The 20,654-nt window shown below is 41.5% G+C and overlaps 1 protein-coding gene across 6 annotated transcripts in view; it reads left to right on the top strand.

The window, feature by feature from the left end:
• Positions 1 to 20,654, top strand: part of DOCK10 (dedicator of cytokinesis 10) — a 272,423-nt gene that overhangs the window by 75,684 nt on the left and 176,085 nt on the right. The window lies entirely within an intron of this gene.

Genomic DNA, 20,654 nt, shown 5'->3' with positions numbered 1-20,654 from the left:
AGGGTTACCATTGCCAGATCACACAAAGCATGATGTGGCTAAGTATTAGATTAAAGTTTGTTGCAGCAGATGAGGGAATACAGAATGAAAAGGCACACACAGAAGATGTGGGGAACACAGATGAAAATATGGGGTTTTTTGTTTTTGTTTTTTTAGTGATGTGTAATACCATGCTGCTGTTTGGATAAGAAAATGGTAGGATAAACTCAGTATTTGAGAATGGAGTAAACTGTGTCTGGTTTTAACTTCAGTTTCACAGTAATTTTGATACTCCTTGTGGAAATGTTTCTATTTGTTTAAAGTGCTGTTTTTTTATCATCACGTAACCAGATGTGCTTTAATTTTATTTACTGGTGTCCACTGACATCACATTAGATGTTCACTATGAGATCCTGGATGTGAGTGAGTCACCCATGTGACAGTTCTAGAAAGAGGAAGTAGCAGCTGGATATAGAAAGGGAGGGTAGCGTGGCACTGAAGAAGCAGATGCCAGGGGAAAGAATGTGTTGAACTGAATTGTAATAAGGTGACTATTCCAAAGTATTTGAGCGTTGGAAAAGAAATTTGTACCGCCACAGAAAGTGTCAGTTTTCACTAGAAAAGAAAAAAAAACCTGTGAATTTTTAATACAGATCTACAGCAGACTCAGTGATAATGTTTAGGCAGTGGAAATGAAAACCAGCAATGATGAAGAAGAAAAACCAAAATCAGGATTTCATGAACTGGAACTAGCTTTAAATGCATCAAAGGGCTTTGGGTCCACATTCAAACCTAGCTGACATTATATCGTTTTAAGTGGATGCAGGGCAACTGATTAGAATGCAGCACTTAACAACACAGTATTCACTTTCTACAGAGCTAGACAGGTCCATTTTTAAAATATGTGCCTTTAAGGCTGAGCAGGAAGCAGGAAACAGGAAGAGCTTCGGAGAACGGCCCCTCCCTTTGTTTTGCTTTCATTTTCAGATGAAGTAAAGTTCTGCAGGAACAAGACCCAGTAAGTATTTGTGTGTGAGAGAGAGGGAGGGGGCAGGGGATTCCCTGGTTTGGAGGCCCTCCCCCTGCTTTAGAAAGCGGGGGGGGGGGATTGTCTACTGGGCACTCTATTATTCCCTATGGAGAACAATTCCTATAGGGAATAATGGGGAATTGATCCGTGGGTATTGGGGGCTCTGGGGGGGCTATGTTGAGGTAGAGGCACCAAACTTTTAGTATAGCATCTAGTGCCTCTCCCCAGAATGCCCCCCAAGTTTCAAAATGATTGGACCAGTGGGTCCAATTCTATGAGCCCCAAAAGATGGTGCCCCTATCCTTCATTATTTCCTATGGAAGAAAGGCATTTTAAAAGATGTGCTGTCCCTTTAAATGTGATGGCCAGAACTCCCTTGGAGTTCAATTATGCTTGTCACACCCTTGTTCCTGGCTCCACCCCAATGTCTCCTGGCTCCACCCCCAAAGTCCCCGGATATTTCTTGAATTGGACTTGGCAACCCTACTAAGACGCAGTATGGACAATACAGTATCGTTTGTCCCTATCTGGCAATAAGCAATTCTTCAGGGAATCAGGCATTTAAAAAAAAATAATAGAAAATGCTCATTATCTGAAATCTTTTAACTAGAGAGGGCAGGGATCAATTGGGGGACCTTCTGCATGCAAAGCATGTAGTCTGCTACTGAGCCATAGCCCTTCAGGATTTGTCCCTGGGTGTATCTTTCCAGATTACAATTTGGTGGAGTTATTCAAGATACTGCGAGTATAAGCAGAAGCTCAAGATTCTGGCTCTAAGCACAAGCCTTTGGAGGCAAATAAGCACTTCAAGAGAGACTATGAATGAAAAGCATAGCAATAAAGTTAAAAGTACTAGATGAGCAAGCTAGCCAACCAAAAGATAATGGTAGAATAAAGAACCACTTGGAAAGCAACTGGGAAATAAAATAGAAAGATCAAGAAATGAAGAGCGCACTGAAGAAGAGAGAAGCCAGTGTAAAATGTGTTCTGTCAGCTCTAATTAAATTGCACACTGAAGTTGAAAACATATGCTATTACCATTTGCTTTATAAAAACTTCCCTGTACTGTTCTGTTTTGGTGTTGCACTTCTAATTTGATTTTTATGATTAAGTCTGAAGATTCTCCCTGTCCTTTGGTAACAAAATACAAGGCACAGGAGGGGGACCCTCAGGGGCTTGCAGGGGGTATCTCATTTTCCCTCCCCCACTATTTCCTCTTTCCCTTTCCTGAAAGCTCCCATGGCCTCTCTCCCTTTCCTGCTTCCATGTCACTTATCAGCTGGCCTATATTTATCTGACCCCACATCTTCAGTTTTCCCTCCTTCCCTCCCACTGGCAGCCTCTACCCAAGAAAACTGTGACATAGTTGCATGGTGCCTGCCACTGGCCCAGTTAGGAACCTGCAAGGATTTGCAGGGGGACCACACTGATGCCTGTATTCACTTACCCAAATTACTGCCTCTTGCCCTCCTCCAGGCACCTTTGATATCCTCCAATATCCTAACTTTCCCATTTCCTTCTCTTCTTCCCACCCACCTAACATCCTACCTTTTATCTGCCCCTCTTCTTCAGCTATATTATCTATTTATTTCACTTATAGTCCACCTTTTTCACAATAGGAGCTTTCATCATTCTCTTCTCCTTCATTATCAACCCAGTGAGGTAGGTTAGGATGACAGTGTGTGACTGGCCCAAAGTTATCCCACAAAATTCCATGGCAGAATGTGGATTTGAACCTAGCTCTCCCAGATCATAGTCTGAATCTCTAACTATTACACTACACTGGCTTTCACAAGGGGGCTGCTGTTAGACAGTATTGAGCATCTGGGCTCAATACTTGGGGGGCCTGGGTTACCTCCCCCCCATGTATTTTCTTTTAGTTTATTAGGTTTCAGATATTCTGCAAACCTGGTTAATTTTTTCAGGTTTTTAGAAAGATCTGTCTTGCTATTCATAACTCTAGTCTCCAGATTTAAGTATTCATAGATCTGACTGTGTTGAGAATTCAATATCTTAATTGCAGAGAGGCATTCTACAATTGAATTTACTTTGTTTTTCTTGGGGCTGTGTGTTAAAGTTTAACTGGTCCCTTTGGAAATTTGAGTGCAGAATGTCAAAGCAGTTTGCTGATGTTCCTGGCTTGGCTGCTGTAGCGTTCTTCACATCAAGCAATCAACACTCATCGCTGCTTATGTCTGATCTTTGTTATGTCCCTGGTGTAAATGTGGGGGAAACTCTGCTGACATTGCTGTCACAGGTTGAATGCTTTCAAACTGCCTCTGCTTTGTGGAGCCTGGCAGCTTTAGCTACTGTAATCGTAGCATTTAGAGGCAAAAGCTGACAAGAAGCTGTATTTGTTGCTATGCTGGACTGGCAATTCCATAACCCCACCAAATGGCTTTTAGGCTTGTGGAAACTCTGTGTTCACATCCCCAAGAAGTGACAGAGAAAAACAGTTAGAAATGAAAGTCATGGATCAGTGTTTTTTATCGGCCACACAGGGGCTGTTTGACTAAAAATACAAAGTGTTGAAAGGCTGTAAAGAGTTCTGCTTTATGACAGGTTGCCTAGCATACTTCACAGTTCTTCATTACAAGTTGCTGCACTCTGCATGTAGGTTATGAGCAGAATGATGACATTGTTATTGAAATACATGTTATTTGGTTTATTAGGAAAAAGGAGTAGATTCTTTTTAGAGCTTGATCCACAATGGCCATGTCTATCACATTTTTATCCTGCCTTCTTCCTGGGAGGAGCTCTGGGTGGCATACACAATTGTCCTCTTTTTCACTGTTCATCTCATTACAATCCCATGAGATAAAAGAGAGCGTGTGAGTGACCAGCCAACCAGTGCACAATGAGCTTTCTCTCTGATTAGGGATTTGCCCCATGATATCCCTGTTTATGGTCTAACTGCTGCACTACACTTGCTAATGAATATGCAAGTCTCTACTTCATGTTTTTATTTATTTACTACATTTATATACTGCCTTTCTTCTGCAGAACACTATATATGGCCCATCTTTAGACCTCACAAAATAAACCTCCATTTGTTCTGAACAAGAATATTTGACTCTTGTTAGTGGGGAGAAAACAAACTCCAGGTGCCTCCATTCTTTTCCCATGGCCAATGGGTGTCAGATTGATAGAAGGGCCCTCCTGAGCAGAGAGAGGTACGTGACAGTTCAAGTCAACTACTGAATATCCAGGTCTTCACAAGACCTAGGTTCATTGCATCATGTATCTTTGTGTTTGGAACCAATGTAGCCATCCCTGAGAGATGGACATGCATATATGAACTTGCCCTTAGTGCATTCTAGGCTGCGTATATGTTTCCTTGTTAGGGTAGGCATGCCAGTCTGTTGATTGCATTTTATTTGCTCACCATCAAATGAACATGTATGAACACATGAATCTTTTCTATATTGAACCTTGGTCTATCAAGGTTAGGGTCTCAGGCAGCACAACACTGGTCCTTTGAACTGGAGATGCTAGAGATTGAACCTGGGACTTCTGCATACAGAGCAGATGCGTTACCACTGAACCATGGCTTCTCCCCAGATATTGTCAAATATTCTATGAAACTTCAAATGCATCTGTGTAGGTAACATCTTCCCCTCCAGTTCCTTAGGTGGTTCTTTAGCCAGTTTGGTGTAGTGGTTAAGTGCAGGAACTCTTAACTGGGAGAACCAGGTTTGATTACCCACTTCTCCACTTGCAGCTGCTGAAATAGCCTTGGGTCAGCCATAGCTATCAGAGAGCTGTCCTTGAAAAGGCAGCTGCTGTGAGAGCTCTCTCAGCCCATCTACCTCACAGGGTGTCTGTTGGGGGCGAGGAAGGTAATGGAGATTGTAAGCCACTCTGAGATTCATAGTATAGGGCAGGATATAAATCCAATATCATCATCATCTTCTTCTTCATTGTTCAGGAAGGGCAAGGTTGAGGGCTGCTTTCATTTTTTTAATAGTTGCTATTATTTTGCTTTATTTTTCTTTTTCAAATGAAATTGCATGCTAACCTTAGTTTTCTGGATAAAAGTGAAGAGAAAATAATAGAGACTCATTGACATTTATTGAAGCCTTTTCAGATAATATGAGATGTCACAACCATTTTGTACAGTTTTTAAAAAGATTATTATTATTACTGCTTTTTTGCAATTACTGTAAATATTAAACTTGTAAATGATTAAAGCACTTTTGTTCTTCTTCTGTTAAGTTAATGTTTTAAACTATTTTGATTATATTTGGGTCAGCTGACCAAATCAGGTTGATAAATCCAATTGGCAATTTGAGATAGATGAACACGTGACAGAGAATATAAATATATACAAGCTGGAAGATTCTTGTCCCCCCTCAACAACAACAAAAAAGCCACATCCCAGAAGAATACTGCTGGGGGAGGGGTGGGGGTTCACTGGTTGAAACATAATCAGAAACCAAGACTCTGTTCTTCATGTTTTATGCTTCCTTGGATAAATTTGTCCTCCTCCCTTTATGATGTAAGATAGTTTGGACAGAAAGATCAACTGCTTGGATATGGCCTCAATGACATGTTTTCCAAAATTCCTGAAAATTATAGTACATGCCAGACATTGATGCATGTGAGCCTACAGACGCAATAATACCCGGGTTTTTAAACATTTCTTTGGTACAGATCCCTGGTGCTTAGGAAGGGAAGTGTCACTTTGAATCTAGTCACTTATGCAGGGAAAGATGCTGACTTTGTAGGTTTAGCTCAGCCTGAACATGAGGTTTAAAACTTTTTTCCCAAAGCAATTGCTTTTTTACTACTTCAGTCTATTTTTAGACATTATCAACATGTGGTTTGCAGTAAATATAACCTTTTAGTATTTTCCCAAACTAATTATTCCATGAAATACCGCAGTTTTGTAGCTTTAGCAAGGCTGCTGATGCCTCAGGGACCACTGTGACAGGTTTATATTTAGAAACCATTTTGTTTTATAAATTAGTGTCTGTCCTCTAGCTGCAGCCTAATACTAACACTTCCTACTGTTGCACTACGCCTGGCATTTGAAAACAGACAAATAGTCTTTAATTAAACTGGAGAGTATTTTGAAGACAATAGCCAGGATAATAAAGGATTTTGAAGACATGACATATGGAGAAGTGCTGAATGGTAAAGGACTGAAGAAACAAGAGGACAAGGGAAATTGTAGCAAATCCAAAAGCCTAGACAAGGCCTAGGGTTAAAGTGGAAGCATGCAGTTAGAAGACAGGAAATGAATAAGCAAGGGAAGTTGGGAGCCAGGAGAGTATCAGGTTGCCTGCTTCTTTTGGACTACTGCAGAAGGGACAACTCTGTCAGATTATACCTTCTGCTATCATTACAGTACTGAGACTTGGCTGCCTTATCACATTGTTGGATGTTGTACTGTGGCAATAACCTACCTACTTGTCCACAGAGGAAAATCCAGTTGTGAATAATTGCTACAGCATCAAAATAGCACAATAGCCAAGAGATGTGTGGAATGAAATGCTGGACATTTCTAAGGGCAGTAAGGACCACAGGTGGGAAGGGGGCTAATATCACATGGATCTGAATGAGTATGAGTCCTTTGGCTGCAGGCTTCTGATGTCAACTAACATATAAAATGAAAGGCATTATCTGTAACTAATTGTTGGGTTCATTACACATCCTTAAGCAGAAGAAAAAAAACAGTGGGGAACTTCACCGCTCCAAGCCCTGTGATAATGTCTTAGGGTTGGCAGCCTACAGGTGGGGCCTGGAGATCTCTCACTTTTACAACTGATCTCCAGGTGGCAGAGATCAGCTCCCCTCGGGAAAATGGCAGCTTTGAAGGGTGGACTCTATGGAATTGTACCATGCTGAGCAACCCCCCTCCTTAAACCCCCCCTCTCCTGGATCCACCCCCAAAGTCTCCAGGTATTTTCCAACCCAGACCTGCCCATGGACAGATCAAGGCCAGAAACTATTTTATTTATTTCTAGTAATGATTTTATTTGGAATATCCAATGCATTGAATCCATTTAATGCACAGTCTAATAGTACAGGCGTAAGCAAGAGAAGATTCATATCCTTCTTAGTTGTGCTGGGGGTTTTTTGGTCTGTAAATGAAATGTAGATTTTAACAATGGAGGGTTGTTGCCCAGAAAAGACCAACAACATTTGAGCTGTGTTAGAAGAAGCATCATGTCCCAAACAAAGGGCATAATTGTTCTAGACTTCTCAGCACTGGCTAAGCCTCAACTGGCATACAACACCCAGAGTCACATTTGTTGACAAATTGAAGGGAAGGACTCTGTGACAAAGGCAACAAAGAAAGAATGTGGTGTGTTAAGGTGGAGAGGAGATAACAGTGAGGTGACACAGAACTAGCAGTTTTAAAATGTATAAAATATCTCTAACTTGCTTTTCATGCTCCTTTACTGCATTTGACAAGTAAAAGATTAAAAACTTGTAGCCATACTATTTTGGTGGGAAAGTTACCCATTTGTAGATATTGGGGATGGGGGGAATGCATCAGTTGTTATATTGAAATTTTGGGCTGAAAGTCAAGGCGCTAGGAACTATGAGAAGAAAATGCCAGAGTGCAAAGCTTTCTCACCACAGCCATGTACAGAATCTATTGCCCGAATGAAGCCTGGCATGTTTAAACAGCCATGAGCTCATGGCTTCTTGACTATGTTGATTCCCCCCCTCCCCCATACACACACACTGCTAGCTAACCATTGCTAAACTCAAACTTTATGGCTTATCTCAAATGTACAAGACTGTCTCTTGCTTTAAACCAGAAGAAGCTAAGCTTAATTATAGCAGCCATGTAGCCATGAAATTAAAAGACGTTTGCTCCCTGGGAGGACAGCTATGGCGAACCTGGGTAGTATAATAAAAAGTAGAGACATCACCCTGCCAACAAAAGTCTGTATAGTCAAAGCGATGGTATTCCCAGTAGTAATGTATGGCTGTGAGAGCTGGACCATAAGGAAGGCTGAGCACAGAAGAATTAGATGCTTTTAAGATGTGGTGCTGGAGAAGAACCTTGAGAGTCCCTTGGAATGGAAGAAGATCAAATCAGTCAGTCCTAAGGGAAATCAACCCTGACTGTTCCCTAGAAGGTCAGATGCTGAAGCTGAAGCTCAAATACTTTGGCCACCAAATGAGAAGGGAGCATTCACTGGAGAAGATCCTGATGCTGGGAAAGACAGAAGGCAAAAGAAGAAGGGGATGGCAAAAGATGAGATGGCTGGACAGCGTTACTAATGTAACAAACATGGATTTGAGCAGACTTTGGAGGATGATGGAAGACAGGAGGGCCTGGCATTACTTTGTCCATGGGGTCGCAAAGAGTCGGACTCGACTGTGTGACTGAACAACAACAACAATGGACATTTTCACCTATAAATATAGCCTAAGGTAATGAAAAGTTAAGGGTCTAATAACTACTACCATCCATTTTGTTTGTATTAATGGTTAGAATGTCAGCATAGGACTAAAAGACTTGGTCCACATACCCAGTTTTGCCATGAAGCTCAAATAGTGACTTTGGGTCAGTCGCTGTTTCTTAGACTACTGCACAATATATTTGTGAGGGTAAAATTGGTGTCCAAGGACAGAGGATGCATCCAGTCTTGAGCTCACTGCAGGAATGGTTGGATAAATACCAAATATAAGTCAATCAATTTATTCAGCCAACGACCACTACAAGTCAAAAGCAAGAATAAAACATTTAGGAATAGAATTGGTCTAAAATAACAGAAATATCTCTAAATTTTAACATAAAAACTTAAGATCTGCACTGGTTAAATATCTCTACAATTTAGAATCTATATATAAAATTTCACACCGAATTCTACAGGCTGCTGAGAAAAATTTAGCACAGCTAATAGTGATCTATGGGTTTACATCCCTCAAAAGCTTCCTTAAAATATAGACATCAGAACAACCTAGGTAATTATTAAGCAGAGGGAAAATTACATTAGACTGGACTTCCTGAGAGAAATGACAACAAAACCAGTACATGTTCTACAGATTCTGCTTCTTCAATGCCACATGGACAGGTTCTCTTCTTGTTTATATTAGGCATGGGCACAAACAGATGCACAAATCATGATTTGTGCATGAATCACGGCAATTCACGGTTCGTTCCAAACCAGTTCGGGTGATTTGTTTACTTCGTTTTTGCAGTTTGTTTTCCAAGACAGACTGGTGCTGATTCAGTCAATTCCTAGTAAATGCTGGGGGTGGAATTTTGGGAGCCTTGAAACATCCATAGCAGTTGTCTGTGGCTTGATTGGTAGTTCTGGGAGCCAATCACATAGCTCCCATTCTGCAGCATGAAGAGAGAAGAGTGAGAGCTGAAGCTGAGCTTTCCTGAGGGCACCTGCTTTGGGTGGCTATCTCTCAGACATTCCAAATCCAATCTTCACCAAACTTGGAGGGCGAGTAAAGGAGAGCCTGCTGAAGACTCCTGTGAGTTTTACATCTCCCAAACCATGAATCAATTCAGAAATCAAATGAATCATGAAATGAAATGAACCACCATTTTCCTGGTTCATGCCTGTGCCTAGTTTATATCTAAGCCTTATGGTGTGGTACAGATTAGCGTGTCAGTCCAGGATGTAGAAGAGAAGAAAAGGAATTTATACCCTGCCCTTCAGTTGGAATCTCAGAGTGGCTTACAATCTTCTTTCCCTTTCCCTCCCCAGACACCCTATGAGGTAGGTGGGGTTGAGAGAGCTCTTTCAGGAACTGTTCTTGCAAGAACAGCTCTGAGAGAACTTGTGACTGACCAAGGTCACACCATCAGCTGCATATGGAGAAGTGAAGACTCAAACCCAGTTTTCCCAGATTAGAGCCTATACTCTTAACCATTACACCAGACTGGCTCTCTAGGAGAGCCAAATTTGAATTTTGACTCTGCCCTGGAAGCTCCCAAAGAGTTTAAGATTCAAAATGAAATTGGGCTCTCTCTTCAAGGAGAAAACTGGTGTGACTTATCCATTGTTGAGGGGAGGGGGGAGTTCATTGTAGGCATTACCGTTGGTGTTAATCTTTCTTAATATGAAAAACACCGCATTTATCGTGTTTTCAGCCTGGAAACTGTTAAATTCATTTAAAGCTCTCTGTTGTTTTACGGCCTGGCTGGCCTTTTGTAGCTAGATTTTAGTTAATAACTCTTAATGCTTTGTTTTATTTTGAAGCCACCTTGGACAGGTTCCCATAACATTTTTTCTTGGTAAATAAAAATTAATTCTAAGTACAAGTCAGAGATGGTGGTCCCATGTCAAACCCTTAATTTCCAAGTTTGTAACATAACAGTAGAACCTGGCCTGTCATCATTGTGGTGAGTTTTCTATATCCCTTTCAATCATAACTAGGGACACATACTCCAGGTTGGGAAATTCCTGGAAATTTAGGGGTGACAGTTGAGGAGAGTGGGTTTTGGGGACAGGAGGGACTGCAGTGGAATATAATGCCATGGAGCCTACCTTCCAAAATAGCCATTTTCTTCAGGGACATCCGGAGATCTTGGACATCTGGAGATCACTTGTAATTCAGGGAGATTTCAGTCCCCACCTGGAGGATAGCAACCCTATGAACCAGTCAAGTAGGGATGGGCACATATAGCACAATGATATCACAAAGTGATGTAAATTATACTGCATGCTGCAGGGGGAGATTTGCCAGGATGCTACTATTTTAAGCAGCATGCTCCTACTGTGAGGCACAACCTTTATTGTGTACAACTTGTGTTTGCTTCAGCCTTTCTGGCACCATCAAGATGAGTTCTGGCTCAGATTGCTGTCTCCTTGTCTGCTCTGTGTGGGCATAAATCTCTGCTGCCTAGGTTTTCTAGGCTCAAGGTGGGACATGGAGATCTGGAATTACAGCTGATCTCCAGATGAGAGAGATCAATTCCCCTAGAGAAAATGGCTGCTTTGGAGGGTGGGCCCTATGGTATTATACCCCACTGAGTTCTTTCCCCTTCTCCGAATCTCATCCTACCAAAACTCCATCCCCAAATCTCCAGGAATTTTGCCATCTGGAGTTGGCAGCCTCAGTACACACTGGATTTCTATGGTTGTTTATAAATGTGAAACATTATAGGGTCCTGGGTTCCACTTTAAACAACAATTAGAATAGCAGTGTGAAAATAATCTTGATTTGCACAAGAGATAGCACAAACAGATGAGTCATTTCCTGAATACTAATCTAAATCTTGTCAGATCTGCTGATGTGTTTGCATAAAGCACAGAAAGTGTGTATATGAACAAAACTGAACTAATCAGCCATGTTTAGAAACAAACCATTATAAAAGTCTGTTTTACATTTTGTTTAGATGTGGTGAGAATGCAACAGCAAGCCAATTGATGCTGTGATAGTGTGGACTAGGAAAAACTGGATTCAGATCCACACTCAGATTATTTCCATGCTGGTGATTTGCCCTGGTATTGATGCTGTTGGGAAGTGAGTTTTTTCCTGCTTCCCCAAAGAATCATGTACCTTCTGGGGTTTCCCAGGTCCCCCCCCCTTCAATCTTTTCCAAACCCGCTTTGCTGCAAAGGTTTTCTAAAGTTCACAGCAAAGCCTGGATGGTTGTTGTATGGGTGAGAAATTTTCCCAGTCCTGCCCACCCAGCAGCCATTTCTTCCCTGCCACTATCAGGGGGCTCTTTTTGAAAATTGACTGTTGAATATTGTTACAACAATCTGTGTTATCAGAACAAAATTTGAGTCCAGTAGCACTATCGAGACCAACAGAATTTTGCAGGGAATAAACTTTTGTGAGTCAAAGCTCACTTTGACAAGCTCCATCAACCCTTATATCTGTGTTATAGGTTGGGAGGTGTGTTATAGAGAAGGGCTAGTTGGAATCAAAATGCAAGGGCACAATGCAAAATGTAATCAGCTCAATTAGATCTAGGGGCTGTGCATAGAAGTGAGAAGTAAACAAAAAAGTGTTTGTAGTGAGATGTGTGTCCTGACCTGGATGGCCCAGGGTTGTGAGATCTCAGAAGCTAGGCAGGGTTGGTCCTGGTTAGTACTTGGATAAAAAACCACCAAGGAAGTCCAAGGTTGCTACACAGAGGCAAGCAATTGAACTTGTATTTGTCTCTTGCCTTGAAACCCCTATGGTTTGTCATAAATTGGTTTTGACATGACAGCACTTTCCACCAATGAGAAGTGTAATCTGTAATGTATATCTGCACCTCAGCTCCATCTAGCCCTTCTTTGCTGCACCCCTCCCACCTTCTGACCTAACAACCATCTGGAACAACCTATGTATCAGGTTCTTTGAAATTCCAGCTTTCATTTTAAGAAAGGTCCCTAGCCCTTTCTTTGTGAATATACAAGAAAAGGGGCTAGAAATGTAGCTTTCGAAATTTTTTTAAAAAAAAATACTTTGGGGGAGTAAGGTGCTCAAGCAAGTGGTGGTCAGACAAATGCAGGGTTTCTTGGAAGACAATATCTGAACCAGTTCAGACATAGTTTTGGATGAACAACTCCATTATTTGACCTTATCAGTTCCTTTTGCTGAGAAAGAGGAAGGGGCAGTATGACCTTAATGAATCTCTCCACAGATCTTGTTACCTTTGACCACTGCATCTTTCCAGGCAGATGCATGCCGTAGTCCTAATCAGCTGGCTAGGCATGGCAGAATTTTTAAAAATAAATTGATTGATTTTGATTTATTTATTTGATTTTTAGCCTACCCTTTCCATGAACGGGCTCAGGGTGGGGTACAACATAGTAATAGCAATAAAATATACATATAAACAAATGTCATACTATCAACATTTAAAACCATAACCTAATATACAAAGATTGTATAAATCTAATATACAAAGATTGTACATTCATTTGTAGTATTATTTGTTGAGAAACTTCAGAAATCATGCAATAAAGCGGGGAGAGTAGCAAATTGAATCTGGTTTGTGTACATGTGTGTGTGTGTGTGAGAGAGAGAGAGCATACAACCCATGTGACTTTGGACAAGGCAATTGACCTCCTTTTGCTTCAGTCATTTCAACTGGAAAATTAGGTATAAAATCTCTCCATAAACCAGATGTTGTGTCTGAGCTGGGCTTTCCTGACTAAATAAATGAATAAAAATCCTTTCTATAACTGTTGCAGACATTGGTGGTACTCATAAGGCAGCAGTTTAGAGTGGTGTATACAGAAACCCAAATAAGTATGCCTGAAAATAGTAAACTGTTCTCATTCTGAATTTTCCTCAAATCCTTGAAAAGCTGTGTCAATTGAGACAAAGCTGATTTGGGTTGCAGCTCAGCAAGGGGAGACTGAGAGGCACTTGCTTTCCAGCCCTTTACATTCATTATTTTGGTTTATTGTCTTTAATCTCTACAGACCTGAGTCAGATTCAGGTCAGCCATAAGGCAATGCAGCTGCAGTCAAGCATGAGGGCATCAGCAGAATCTCCTCCCCAACTCTCACTTTGTGTCACAGTCAAGGTCGGATTTCCTCACCTGTCAGGTCATTACAAGGTGGTGGGGAGAATACATTCAGAACATCCTTGCAAAATACACTACCTTACAGCACACTTTTACACCTCCCCTCCTATACCCTATACTCATGGCACAAAAACAGAGGAGAGTGTGGAGGAGTAATGGTTGTAAATGTCTGTCTTTTGCTTCCTGAAGGCAATTTTTGGAAACCAAACTAATGGCACTTTGTAAACCTGATTTTTAAAAAAGAATGCAGAATCTAGTAAACACGTCTGCCACAAAGCTTTTTTCATTCATGTTTTAGGGCATTTCACGTAAGAATTCTAATGGGTCTTAAGTGCAACCACTAAATGCACCTGATCTCATACAGCACTTAGCACTATGTCCGTCTACATAGATTTGTGGATTGTGCTGAGGTTTTTAGGACCTTATAGAGGAAGGAGCACTTTTTGTCATATGGTATCCCTCTGACTGTTTGGGTATATTTTTACAAATCAAAAGGGCAATCATAAGCAGTGTCACAAACGTAATTCTTTGAAGCCAATGGGTGTAGAAGGAGTTTAACTTTATATACTGAATGTGATAGACCAGGGGATTACAGCAGTGTACTGTGTGGACAAACACTTGGGGTTCAGTGCTGGTTTAAAAAAAATTAATTTACTTAATTTATAGTCCACCTGAAGGTGAATTGTGCAAAGGACTGTGCCAACCTCCAGGTGGGGCTTGGAATTCTCACAGAATTACAACTGATTTCCAAAATACACAGATTGGTTCCCTTGGAGGAAATGGCAGCTTCAGTGGGCATCAGATCCCTGGCGAGCTCCCTCCCCAAACTCTGCTGTCCCCAGGCTCCATCCCTGTATCTCCAAGAATTTCCCAAGCTGGAGCTGGCAACCTTATGAATGCGACAGAAACAGCATAATATTATATAGTAGGTCTCATTGAATTAAATAGGCCTTACTTCTGAGTAGATCTGCTTGTAATTGTTCTCTAGATGGGCATGTAGAGCCAAGCTTTGGGAGCAAACATTAGCATTGCTCTGACAGGGGGGCTCCCAACAGGCCTAAAGAAATATGTCCTGATCCTTTAATACAGGCTTACTATATGGAAATAGGCAGCTGAAGCTTTATGTGGTGTGGAGGTAAATTACATCCCGTTAAACCTCCATTAAACAGATAGGATATTTTTTATCCTGGCCTGTTGGCAACCCCACTGACAGATAGTAGGCCCTGCAGTTGTCAGTGATTTATGCATTCTCTGCATGGCAGATCCCATGGCAGGGATGTTATCATCCTGTCTTTAAGAAATCATCTGCAGCTATTGGATGCAAAATTAGTCGCTTTTGTGATTCTTACTGGTTTAATATAGCTATAGAGGAAGTGCAGTTGTTTTAGTTTTAAGCAAACCTTCCAAGTTATTTGTGTGCTGAATGTTAGGTATATTGGTTTAAGACCAGAAATCTGCCACTTTGAAAAGCATCTGGCTTTTCATTTTCAGTAGTTTGAATGAAGGAATTAGTTGTGGGGGGATTTAATTCAGAAAAGGTAATCTTACTTCACTTTTCATGATTTTAGTAAGGCTTTTGATAAAGTTCCACATACTATCCTTGTTGATAAGTTGGTAAAATGTGGTTTGAATCCTGTTACCGTTAGGTGGATCTGTAACTGGTTGACAGATCGCACCCAAAGAGTGCATGTGAATGGTTCTTCATCCTCTTGGAGAGGAGTGACAAGTGGAGTGCCTCAAGGATCTGTCCTGGGACCTGTACTGTTCAACATCTTTATAAATGATTTGGACGAAGGAATAGAGGGAATGCTTATTAAATTTGCAGCTGATACTAAATTGGGAGGGGTTGCAAACACAGAAGAAGACAGAAACAGGATACAGGATGATCTTGACAGGCTGGAAAACTGGGCTAAAATCAATAAAATGAATTTTGACAGGGATAAATGTAAAGTTCTGCATTTAGGTAGGAAAAATCCAATGCATGGTTATAGGATGAGGGAGACTTGTCTTAGCAGTAGTATGTGCGAAAAGGATCTAGGGGTCTTAGAGGATCATACGCTGAACATGAGTCAACGGTGTGGTGCGGTATCTAAAAAGGCAAATGCAATTTTGGGCTGTATCAACAGAAGTATAGTGTCCAGATCACATGATGTGATGGTATCGCTTTACTCTGCTCTGGTAAGACCTCACCTGGAGTATTGTGTTCAGTTTTGGGCACCACATTTTAAGAAGGCTGTAGACAAGCTGGCATAGGTCCTGAGGAGGGCGACAAAGATGGTGAGGGGTCTGGACTGGAGACCAAGTCCTATGAGGAAAGGTTGAAGGAGCTGGGGATGTTTAGCCTGGAGAGGAGGCGGCTGAGAGGTGATATGATCACCATCTTCAAGTACTTGAAGGGCTGTCATATAGAGGATGGTGTGGAATTGTTTTCTGTGGCCCCGGAATGTAGGACCAGAACCAATGGGTTGAAATTAAATCAAAAGAGTTTCCGACTCAACAGAACTTCCTGACCGTTAGAGCGATCCCTCAGTGGAACAGGCTTCCTCGGAGGTGGTGGGCTCTCCTTCCTTGGAGGTTTTTAAACAGAGGCTAGATGGCCATCTGACAGCAATGAAGATCCTGTGAATTTAGGGAGAAGTGTTCGTGAGTTCCTTGCATTGTGCAGGGGGTTGGACTAGATGACCCTAGAGGTCCCTTCCAACTCTATGATTCATATTCTCAGAAATGGTTGGACTGTTTCATTCCATTGCAGCAGCTGAATTATTTGCTTTTCGGTAGGCATAATACAGGGTGAGACATCCTGTAATATATGGGCTTTAGAAGTTAGCAGACCTCCCTGAGAGTCTCTGCTTCAGTTTTTGAAAATTAAGTTTCCACTGTTATATCTGGAAATGTTATTCTGTTAAAATGTGTCATATTATTGCTCATACACTTCGGCTGATATTTCCCCCTCAACATCTTGTATTTTGGGATGAGTTCCTTTCTGAACCTTAGTAATTGCAAATACCATTGTTACTTCATAGACATTTTCAAACAGACTTATCATGGAAATTCCAGCCTTATTAAATAAACAAAATAAATAATATCATGACTGTGACCAAGTTCAACATTTGCACCTTGTCCCACTATGTTTAAATTATATGGCTGCATTAATAAAACTACAAAGGTAACATTTGATCTGTTGCTAATAGAGTCTTTTGTGTTCAGGAATTCATCTATATAAGGTATGATGAAAGTTTGAACAATGAAAGCAGTAGCAAAAATGAAAAACACTGCATTTTCAGAGCCCAGCAATTTATAAGAGTAATTGCTGGTTCAGTTTTAAGCAACAGCTCTGGGAACTCAAATGACTCGGCATATACTGATTGTGGAGAAAGATTAGGATAGAAAATTTCTGAGTTGCATATAACCAGACTTCATTTTGGGCAGGAGCTCACAAGAGCGGAGCTGTGGAGCCTCTACATTTTATTGTGCTTTTTCTTTCTTCCGCCTGCCCCCAAATACTTGCTTCTGGGCTCCATTGTTCAAACCTCCTCTGAGAATTTTGGTGAACTCTTAAGATCTGACAGACTTTCTGATATTTCCCCCACAAAAAAATGGGAAAATAACCAAAACATATAAAGCAGACAAATGGAAATCTTCATCATGCCACTGTGGCCACACAGGAGAAAGTAATTTTAAAAGTATGATGGGAATAAGGTTTTATTATGACAAGTATAATTCAGGAAGCATTTTAAGGAAGATGCTGAGCTGCTATAATGGGTCCCATTGCTGGACATCAAGAAAAGCTGCTTGTGCCTCCTCTGCAGTAGTACCTTCCTCAGTAGTACCATTGGTAAGACCGTAACTCACAGTAGAGAATATGGATTGCCTTGAACCCTCAGTTAATCCCTTGGTATCTCCTATGAAAAGAGCTTGGTGTCAGACATCATAAGGCTTATAGATCAAGTACCAGTTGCTGATGTGGTCGCAGAGAGTCAGACTCAACTATGTGACTGAACAGCAACAACAATCAGTTGCTGGTCAGGTATCAGTTCTGTCTTCCTGTATACCAGTGTTGCTGGTTAGAGGTACAGCCCAGAATCCTCCTGGCTGTGAGAGCAGCTTTGGAGAGTTGCTGACGATCTGAATCAATAATGCTGGACTATGCAGAGTGTGTGGCAGAGCAGTTCCAAGGATTCCTAAAACCAATGCTTTAACAATGTTGTCAGCCGACTGAGGCAAAACAAGCTGAAGTGGAATCCAAATAAAGCATAGGTGATCATTTTTCTCTTTCATTTCTCTCTTTCATGGTTTTGTAATGTCAGTCCTTGCAGTTATCTCATGCAGGGCTATTTTTGTAGAAAAAACCCAGCAAGATGTCACTATTGTTTCATATTTTTGTAGAAAAGCCCAGCAGGAACTCATTTGCATATCAGGCCACACACACTGATCAGAGTCGGCCAGCCTGCCCACTAAACAAACCAGGCATTTGCCTAGGGCATGGGATGGGGGTGCCAATTTGGGGTCTCCCCCCCCCCAGCACCCAGGACAAATGCTTAATTGCTTTACCTCAGTTTCCGGCTCATGGCAGTAGCAGCAGCAATTAGGCAGTGATGGCCGGTGGGCAGGCCACCCTCCCCGGCACGCTCAGAGCAGTGCCGCCAGGAAGAGGGGGAGCAAAGCCTCTTCCTGATCTCTATTAAGAGAACACAATGCCCATCAAGCAGGTAAGCAGGAGGCTAGTGGTGCTCTTCTGAACACGCCGGGGAGGGAGGGGCGGGGAGTGCAGCACCACATTGCAGTGCCACAGAGAGGAAGAGAGGAGGTGACCCAGGGGTGCCCCTGAAAAGGGGGGTAGTGGGCAGTCAGTCTTCCTGGAGTGCCAAGTGCCCTAGGGCTACTCCTGCCCCTGATACCAAGCCAGCTGGAACTACATTCCTGTGCCTTCCTGCCCCCTCCCCCAAAGTCCTGATCATGCATGAGAGGGACTGGATCTATTCAGGAACTTATTTGCATATTAGGCCACAGACCCTGAAATCACAATTATTTCACACTTAAGTGTAGAAAACGCCCAGCAGGATTCCATTTGCATATTAGGTCACACCCCCTGATGCCAAGCCAGCCAGAACTGCATTCCTGTGCGTTCTTGTTTAAAAAAAAAGCCATGGATCTACTTTTGGTACATGGAGTGGAGCTGGCATTTGCAGAGCAGCTTAAGAGCTTTGGAAGGGAGTGATCATGAGCCCAATCTTGCTATTTGAAAACCAGGTTATTATAGTGGCTACTAGTACCTTCCATTTGCTTCTGGTTGACCAACTTTCACGTTTTTTAGAGTCATGCTGTGACCACACTCATCTATACTTTTGTAACCTTCTGGTTGGACTCCTTCAATGGACTTTACATTGAACTTCCCATGAAGGTATCTCAGAAAATTCAGGTGGTTCACAAAGTGGTACCCTGATTATTCAAAGGGTAGCCACTTGGCACATATTTGCTGCCAGTTTGTTTCTGAGTCAATTGAACGTGTTAACAATGATTTTGAAAGCCCTTTATGAGCTAGAACCCACATATCCAAAGGACAGCATTGTTATGGGGAAGGAAGTATCTTTTTAAAAGATTCACTTTTTTGATAATTTATTGATTCCTTTTATTCTCTCTTTTCTCTTTTTTAAAAAGGTGATACTCTTTCATTTCTCTCACCATTTTGTAATGTCAATCCTTGCAGTTGTCTCACGTTGCACACCACAGGGTGATGCTCTAGTAGGAGGATAGGAAGGTTTGGGAAGACATTGCTTGCCTCTGAGCATCTACTGAGTGAAATTCTGAAATTTTGCAGAACCTCTCTTTCTGCTCCCTCCCTTCAAATTTCTCTTTGATGAAAACAAAATTGATCCCTTGGCACAGCATTATAAGCAAAATATTTTTTTTTTAAAAAAAATCATTATAAAAGCAAATCAGAAAAAGCTTATAGATGCATCCAGTGAAAACGAAACTTCGATTTTACTACATTCTACTACATTCTACATTTTAGCTACATTCTGCTCTAAAATGACTACATGAATCTGTAGTATATGATAGAATGAGCTTTGAAAACTTTTGCATTAGTTATGTTTTTTTAACTTTCTTTTTCATTCTACGTTTTGATGTTTGCTGTAGTGTTAAAATACATAATAATGTTTAGCAGTCTTTGTTTCATTCATTATTACAGTAATCATGTGTGCAGGACCATTTTCATGCCTATTTAACAAATGTAGAACTAAGAGGCTGATGGAATGTGACTTGTTTGAACCCTTCCAGTGAGCTCATGACTGAAATGGGAAATTTCCTGTTATTTCAGTAGATGGGACACACTTGCTGTATATGCTTGTTCTTTTTGTCTCTATCAGTCATCTGTAAATTCATTCAGAAAAAAATTACTTCATAAGTTTCATTGGGCAAATTTCTTTAATCACCATCTGAAAAAATATATTTCAGTCATTCATTTGCCACAGAAGTTGAAGCTGGAGAGCTCTCAGCTAGCATGTTCCAGTGCAAACATAAGTAGAATATTTACATGAATCATTGCCAATTCATACACGTATGAGTTTCAATCACCCATCTTGTGGGAAGGACCCTTCTGATTATTTGTTCTTATTAGGCTTGCCAATCCCCAGGTCCCAGCGGGGGTTCTTTAGCTTTCCCAGGCTCCTTCCCACCCCCAGTCAGCTGGCCAGCGGGGGGAAACCCTACCCCCACAGCCACCATGTGAATTCCCTCCTCCGGAGCCTCCAGTCTCCAATTGGAAAGGCTTCCTCTTGAGATGGTGTGTCTGTGTTATTTTGAAGAAGCTGGCAGCAACTCGTGAGTAGAGATGCCAATCCCTCGCTTCAGAGTCACCAGAAATGGGGGGGGAGGGAAATGTCTGCTCAGCACTTCATTATTCCCTATGTGGAGATCGATTCTCATAGGGTATAATGGGGAATTGATCTGGAGATATCGGGGGCTCTGGGGGACTTCTTTTTGAGATAGAGGCACCAAATTTTCAGTATAGCATCTAGTGCCTCTCCCCAAAATACCCCCAAGTTTCAAAACGATTGGATGAGGGGGTCCAATTCTGTGAGCCCCAAAAGAAGGTGCCCCTATCCTTCATTATTTCCTATGGAAGAAAGGCATTTAAAAAGGTGTGCTGTCCCTTTAAATGTGATTGCTGGAACTCCCTTGTTCAATTAT

The sequence above is a fragment of the Heteronotia binoei genome, chromosome 6 (assembly GCF_032191835.1).
Source record: "Heteronotia binoei isolate CCM8104 ecotype False Entrance Well chromosome 6, APGP_CSIRO_Hbin_v1, whole genome shotgun sequence".
Classification (NCBI taxonomy): Eukaryota; Metazoa; Chordata; class Lepidosauria; order Squamata; family Gekkonidae; genus Heteronotia; species Heteronotia binoei.
Note: the sequence above shows the minus strand (reverse complement) of the source record. Positions and strands in the feature narration are given on the sequence as shown.